This window comes from Hipposideros armiger, unplaced genomic scaffold, assembly GCF_001890085.2.
Source record: "Hipposideros armiger isolate ML-2016 unplaced genomic scaffold, ASM189008v1 scaffold_68, whole genome shotgun sequence".
NCBI classification, from domain to species: Eukaryota; Metazoa; Chordata; class Mammalia; order Chiroptera; family Hipposideridae; genus Hipposideros; species Hipposideros armiger.
The window spans coordinates 3,561,626-3,569,768 of NW_017731418.1; positions in this window are offsets into that span (position 1 = coordinate 3,561,626).

Below are 8,143 nucleotides of genomic sequence, written 5' to 3' on the forward strand. Positions count from 1 at the left end.
TTTGCTACAATCAGCTCTGGCAATGTTGAGAGACTCATTTCAAATTAAAGTATTTTCTCCTTCCTGAGCTTAATAGATACCTATTTATGCAAAGACAGAGAAAGGATCTTTGCATTTCCAGGAACTAGGGAAGATGATGAGACTGCAAATAGTGGTCCCAGACAGCAAAGTGGCTAACAAATTTTCATGCACTTCAGGAAATAGGAAAGCAATATGAAGAAGGTGAACAGCAAATTATTAATGGATTTCTTTTTCTAACAAAGTGTTCAAAGAATTAGAAAAGGAACATTAAGACTCATAAGAAGAATAAAGAATAATTTGACCTGTTGAAATGGCATACTCTCAATCACTGGGAAATGAGCAAGTTTTATCTTTAGCCATCCAGCCTCTCCCTGTTATTAATCCAGCCTCTCCCTGTTATTAATAACTATTTCTAATATTTTTATAGCACTTTTCAATTTACATAGAGCTTTTCTTATGGGTGGCACCCTCCTGCTCGTGTTCTCCCCTGGCCCCCATGGGCTTTCACCAAATCGGATCTCAGAGATGCAAGTTTGCTCAACTTATTCCCAGGAAGCAGCTTCAAACCTTTTATGGAACAAGATAGGGTCAGACTGAAAAAAAAAATCATTCAAATGAAGGTAAAATGACTGATAATATTTAATGTGTGACCTTTCCGGAGGCAGTTGTGTTTTACTGGAAGATAAGGTCTGAAGTTAAACAGATGAATCTGTAATTCTGCAGGTCAGGCAACAGGAGAGGTTTTCTGGAGGGAAGGCATAGCATAGGACTTGAAAAGTCCTGTTGATATTCCTGAAATAAAACTATTTAGGAAACCACTTTTCTTTCTCCCTCAGGGTCTATCTACTTAGTGAATTGCATACATTTCTTAGATTAGTTGAATTTAATTAAATAGAGTCCAGATTTTCAAACCATCCAAAAATTTAGACTTTCAGGATTTTAGAGATTGTGAGAAACTTAGAGTTATTTTGGCCAAACCCCTTATTTTATAGATAAGAAAATTGAGGACAAGAAGGTCTAAACCATTCTGATTAATTGGAGCCACAAAGATAAAAATGCTTTAATGATCAAGGAAGTTGATAATGTGAGGACTAAATGTTGAGTTGATCAAGAAAGCCTCTTAGGACATATTGTTATTTAGACACAGGCCAGGTACAGGATGTTGGGTATTTGTTGTTTTCATTGTTCCATAAATCCAACTTAACGATGTCTGAGCAGTAGGAGATGTCACTATTCCAGTGCCTATCAATGTGCTGTTCTCATCTACTATAATCATTTCCTTTTGTTCCTAGAGTAATCATTATTACTTCCATTAATCTTTCATAATTCTCTATATAATCATGAAATTAATGTATAGTGGGATACTAGAAAGTGAACAGATTCTTTTTAATACTGGGCCCTTTCATCACCTTACCAAAGATGTCCTTCCTAAAATTACAGTTGTATTTTTGAGCTGCTGGACTCCTTGTTACCTTTACACCATCACAGGTTTTGGATGGAAGATCTTTCGAGATCATCTTATTTAGACACTACATGTCTTCAGATGAGACACAGACCCGAAGAGCCTCACTTCCCATTTGCAGCAGGACTAGAACAAGAGCCTGGGTTCCCTGAATCTGTCTCCAGCTCCTGTCCACCATAGCACATGCCCAGAAGCCTCTGGTCCAGAAAGACACTTATCCCATACGTTTCAAACCTAGAGAATGTTATCTGGCCTGATTCATTTGCACTAAATCCAGCTCTGGAATAGAAGAGGAGACTACATTATTCTTTCCCCAGGCTTCATGAGATCACTGGAAATTATGTATTAGTTTCCCAGAGTTTGATTTTTCCATTCAACATTCTTTTGTTTTGTTTGGCCTTCCAAGGAAGGGAAACACTTAACTGAGTGAGAAAGCCAATAAAATCTGAACTGGCTGTTTTGTGTTTTTCTTATTAAATGTCTCCATTTTGTGTTTAAAATTCAGAAGCTCATCTTAAAGAGCAAAGGTTGCATTCAAGATACATGTCAAAGAATTCCAAAGAAAACTGACTGGTCCTAAGAACTATTCTTTCTGAGAAAAGCCTGATGACTCATGCTGGTAAGTTTGTAATCTGCCATGAAAATTGAGCATTTATGATTCCTTGGCTGCATGTACACTGATTCATCTGAAGGTAAATTGGAAAAAAAAAAAAACACCCCGAAACAAAATGAAACACTCAATTGCCTGGGTATTTGGGCCACGTAATTACAAAGATATAGCTAGGTATTTGCAAGTGTCTGTGACTGCCTACATTTTTTATCACCCAGATTTACAGTCATGGACACAATATAATTGAAACCTGCATTATAGTCAAGGAACAATTTGTTTCTACCTGGGATATAATTGAAAGTTTAAGGCACAATTTGTAACGATTACTAGCTTAATGAACAAGCAAAGCTTAGCGGGATATGAAACAGCACAACTCTAAAATAAAAAATTAATTGAAAGGAAAGTGTCATATAAGAGAAAGGACTGAAGCAATCCAGCTGCAACTTGTAATTAGAAACCAGCACACTGTTGGCATAATGAGGTGCATTTTAAATGTAAATGCTCATTAAGACAATCATTTGAAAAGTCTCAGTAAATGACAGGGTCTCTGGAAGGCTAAGCGCTGAGTTCTCCTGATTACTCACAGGAAAGAACATCTACATGTACCTGTCTTGGAGTTCAGCAAAGAAATCCCTGATGCCCAGAAAATGCGGGGCGAAAAAAACCACACCAAAGCGGGAAATTGTAGTGAATGGGGAAGACCGGCTCTCACCCACATCTATTCATTGGTCTTCAGAAGCTTTACTGTTCAGAGCTACCAAATTTCTAACCACTAGCAGCCTGGGCTTTTGTTGCCTTTGTTTTTCATTGGTTCATAGAAGCAATAATTACCTTTAAACTTGCATTAATTGTTTGGATGATGAGCATCATTTGCTGTCAATGACTAAGTAATGTGGGTCGGCCTGGTCAAATGTCAGAGATGCCTTTCCTGACCACCCAATCTACATTATCAGACACCTCCGCCCATCACAATGTTTTGTTTTCTTCACACCAATCATGATGATTTAAAATTGTCCTTTTTAAACAAAGAATTTGGTTATATCTTTACAGTGTGTGTCCTCCATGGGGTGTGAGCCCTGTAAGATCAGGTTCCTCGATGATCCAGTTCACTGCTGGAACTCCAGTGTCTGGAATGGAGCCTGAAACATGAAAGACACTGAGTAAATATTTGTTAAATGAATATCTGAAAGCCTAAGGCATATGGCCTTAATTAGATCTCTTCCTTTTCTTTGGAATGAAAATTAAGTTCCAAGTAGCCATGCAAGGGAGAAAGCCCTAGAAGACAAATAGAAAAACTGGAAAAAGTTAAGAATGACTAAAACACAGATTGAATAAAACACACAGATGATTAAAAATGAAGAGTAAAGTCAAATGACTGTTAATTGATTATTAAATGATTTAATTTAAATGATTTTACAGGTAAAAATTCAAAAGAAAAAAAAAGATTAAAAGGCAGAAATAAATTAGGCAAAAAAATGTGTAGAAGGTTTGAACTGCAGGGTTGGGGTACTGTCTTCAGTGAGCCCCCAGGAATTAAACGCTGGGTGGGTGTGGATCTTCCTGGCATCAAAAATCAGACCCCAGTCACCATAAATGACTCAGATTTAACTTCTGGATAGTTTCGATTATTGTGAGATTAGGCTTAAAGGAGACAAACATTAAAGGTCTTAGCTCTGTATCTCTTCTTAGTGAGTGCTCAAAGTGGTCACCTTTATTATGCATTTTTAATCAGAAAACAGGGTGCTAATGAGCAAAGCTTCTGTGTCTCCCTTCCTGCAGCCACTATGCTGCTCTTGAAGCTGAAGGAGTAACGATTTGTGCAGAACGTCAGCAACCTCCTTCAGGCAACATTTTGTACCATTGCATTCCCTCAACGTTGTGCACCTGAGTTTGCACTAGAACCCTACTTCTGGAATGCGAAGGAAGAATAAGGACAAGGGTTCCATTTATAAGCTCTATGAAGACACATATAACTCATCATCAAAGGTGCACCTATGTCCTGTGGTTTATTTTTACCATAGTTTCTACCTATTTCTGTTATGACACATAGCACTGGCAGCTGTGTCTATAACCTTTTTTCCTACAGCAAATGTTCCCAAGGCAGAGGTCTGTCTTACTCATTGTTATGGATTGATTTGTGTCCCTCCCCTTCACCAAACCCATATGTTGAAACCTTAACTCCCAGTGTAACTGTGTTTGCAGATAGGGCCTCTAAAGAGGTCATTGAGATTAAACAAAGTCACAAGAGTAAGGCCGTACTCTAACAGGATTGGTGTCCTTACAAGAAGAGGAAGGGACACTAGGACTATGTACATTCACAGACGAAAGGCCAAGTGGGGACACGGCGAGAAGCAGCCATCTCCTTGGAAACCAAGGAGAGGAGGCCTCAGAAGAAACCAAACCTATCAACACCTTGACCTTGGACTTCCAGCCTCCAGAACTGTGTGAAATAGATTTCTGTTGTTTACGCCACCCAGCGTGTGGAATTTCATTCTGGCAGCCCTAACCAACCCATGTATTCATCATTGGTGGGAATGGCAGATTGGCACTCAATCTCCCTCCAGGGTGTCTTCCTATATTGTGGAGGCCAGAGAGCTCAAAATGTCCTCTTTCAGTTTCAAATGTAAATTGATTCCCCCAATTAGATGCCCTCATGGGAGATTTGGGAAGCAGGGGCCATCTTGGGGCTGCTATGTTGTTGTTGAGACAAAGTCCTGACGGTTCTGAGGTTTTTTGCAGCAGCATTCTCGTACCAAGTCCCTAGTTTGAGCGTGTCGACAGTTGTGGTGGCGGTAGCCTATTGATCGCTAACTGACAGCTAAGGCATTGTCTCCTCAAACTCAGCAGTTCCTGAAGGTGATCTGATTCTCCCGCCTCTGACTGTGGCAGAGGGAGCAGCCACCCTGGCAGTGTTTTTCTGACAGTCACTTCTGGAGCCGTGGCCTGAATTTGCTCCTCAAGGCTTTCCTACTCTTTTATAAGTACTTAATGGTCTGTTTCAAATCCCTTTCTTCTTAAGAAAACTAGAGCATTTCCTGTTTTTGTACCTGAACCCTGACAGGTACATTCTTCTCTGTGCCTTTGGTATTGAGCACAACGCCTGGCATATATAAATGATGAACCAATGTTTGTTGTTGTCTAATCCAGTGGGTCTTTTTTGTTGTTGTTAATTTTATTGGGGAACAGTCATGATCATTGGTTACACATTGCTTTCATGCTACAATGGCTTGGTTGACTCTTTAGGGAGGGCTCAGCTCACAGTGGCCCATGTGGGGACTGAACCGGCAACCTTGGTGTTATCAGCACCACGTTCTAACCAACTGAGTGAGCTAACCAGTCACCCCTCCAGTGGGTCTTCATCTTTGATATGTACCAGAACCACGTGGAAAGCTAATAAGAAGACGAAGGCCCAGGCTCACTTAGAGCCCTAGTGTTTGTATTTCTATGGAGTTCCTTAGAAGATTTTAATACCCACCAAAGCTTGAGAAGCTCTGGTTTAAACATTTTCTGAGGCCTCCTGGGGATCAGGCATGCTTCTAAGCACTTGATACTCTGTGACTCATTTAATTCTCATAATAACCTTATTATGTAGAAAGTAGTAGAAAGTAGTATTATCTCCATTTTGTAGATGAGAAAACTGAGGCATGGAGAACCTTGGAAAATTACCCAAGGTCACACAACTAGTAAGTGGTAAATCTTAGTATCTAACTCTAAGAACCAATGGGCTTAGACCATGAGCCCTAAGCTCATGACCACTATATTCTTCAGCTTAGATGATCTCCTCTCTCCTTAGAGCCTAAAGATGAATCTTATTTAAATTTAAATCAGATTGCTCCAGATATTTTTTTAAAAAAAACTTAACCATATTCCACTATCTCTGATCAGGTGATTTAGTTATTATAGAAAAATACTGGGCTAACAAAAATCTTTCTAGCGAAACAATAGTCTCTTAGGTAAATGCTAACACTTCAAAGTCTAATAAAACCTATTTACATCAAGGAATAGCTTGAAGGAATAATTGCTCTCAGATACAAAACTAATAATTCCCTGAATTTTGTTATTATCTTTGAAGTGAAGAATAGCAAAATGACCCTTAGGTCCATCCATTTATTAGAGAAAACATTATACATTTTCAAGAAGAATAGATCAAAATAGTATTATTTAGCTGTAGAGCCCCACACTCCTTTTTTCTTACTAATCGTGTTTCTTACATTTTCAAGATCGCATCTCTAAGATTTAATAAAATCTTACTATTCTTCTAGTGCCTAGAAATTAATAATGTGGAGGAAGATATTAGAAGATGTCCAGAGAACTTGTTATAGAGATGTGCAGACATGCACCATAAATAAAAGGAAACATTCTCCTCTTTTATACTTTGTAAACTCTTTAGTCAGTAGAAGTTCTGTAATTTAAATTTATCATTATTAAGAGAGGATTTCTGAAAACTTCTGGAGATGTCATTTTTATCTCTAGTTGGGCTTGTAAGACAAAAGTGGGACCTGAACATTTTTGAGGCAAAAATGACCCTCCTTTGTCTCAGAGAGGAAATGTGATGCTAAACAAGCCAGGTTCAAATCACAGCTCAATTATTATACACTTTGTTGTGACTTTTGACAATCTAACTTTCAAGTCTTAGTTTGCTAGTCTGTAAAATTTAGAGACAATAACCCCTACCTTATAAGGTGTTCCAGGGGTTAAATGAGATAATATGAGTTTTCCCCCTTCGTGTTGAATCTCTATAGCTCTGAAACTAAAAAATAAAAAAAAATTTACATAAATAAATAAATTAGTAAATAAATAAAGAAGAGAAAATGCACAATGACAACAAACCATGCACACAAAAAATAAACATCCTGGAACCATGGGGATGCATGAGACAAATCATCAGAAAACTTGGGTGTGAACTTGGAGTTGTGCTTTCCTCTTGATGTGTGACTTGAAACAATTCTCTTAATTTTACTCTTGGAAAGAGCAAATTTCACTCTTGTCAAAAGGAAATGAAAGTTTTAACTTCCCAGGGTTGTTCTAATTTGGACAGTCTATGTTGCAGGAATATAAAACGTAATTACGAAATTTATTTTAAAAATTTACACCATTACTCGTATCTTAAAAACCTTAAAATGTGCTTTTCAACCATCCACATTTCCTGTCTCCTTTCTCTGTATTGTCAAGTGAAGTTGTTACAGCAAATGAGTCAGTTGAAATGGAAACATTTATTTATCTGATGTAATATGTCAATGATACTCATTTAAAGTGTTTCCAGTATGTTTTGATATTAAATAACATCACACACACACACACACACACACACACACACACACACACACACACCGAGTTTTACTAAAATATTAGTGGTGAATCACAGCCCTCCTTCCCTGTCCCCTAAGGACTGTGGTTTGATTTTGCCACCTTCCTTTTCCCTTATCAGAAGTGCTATTTGATATGTATGTCATGTTTAGTTCCATGAATTAAACTTTGTTTTGTTTTGGGAATGTGGAGAGAATATCACTCCTTGTTTAGAACCCAGCACCAATGGACCACTGTACTTAGATGCCTGCCAAGGGGCACCCCAAGAGTGGAGTCTAATCCATCAGGGCCAAACCAGGAACAGAAGACCAATAGAGCAGTGTAAGGGGCCAAAGACCCCCATAAACCAGAAACTCAGAATTGAAGTGCTGTAGAGAAAGTCAGAACGTTGTAGAAACAAGAGGGGTCAAAGCAGAATGGGACTTTGGGAAGGGAGGTGTGATTAGGACAAGGGCTGTTAAAGAATTTTATTAAGAAGACAGATACCTCTTGTGATGGTTAATTTTATATGTTAACCTGGTTAGATTATAGTGCCCGGTTGTTTGATCAAACGCTAACCTAAATGTTGCTGTGAAGGACTTTGGTAGATATGGTTAGCATCTATAATCAGCTGACTTTCAGTAAAGCAGATTGCCCTCTGTAATGTGGGTGGGCCTCATCCAACCAGCTGAAGACCTTAAGAGCAAAAATGGGGGTTTCCTGGTGAAGAAAGAATTCTGTTTCAAGACTACAACCTAGAAATC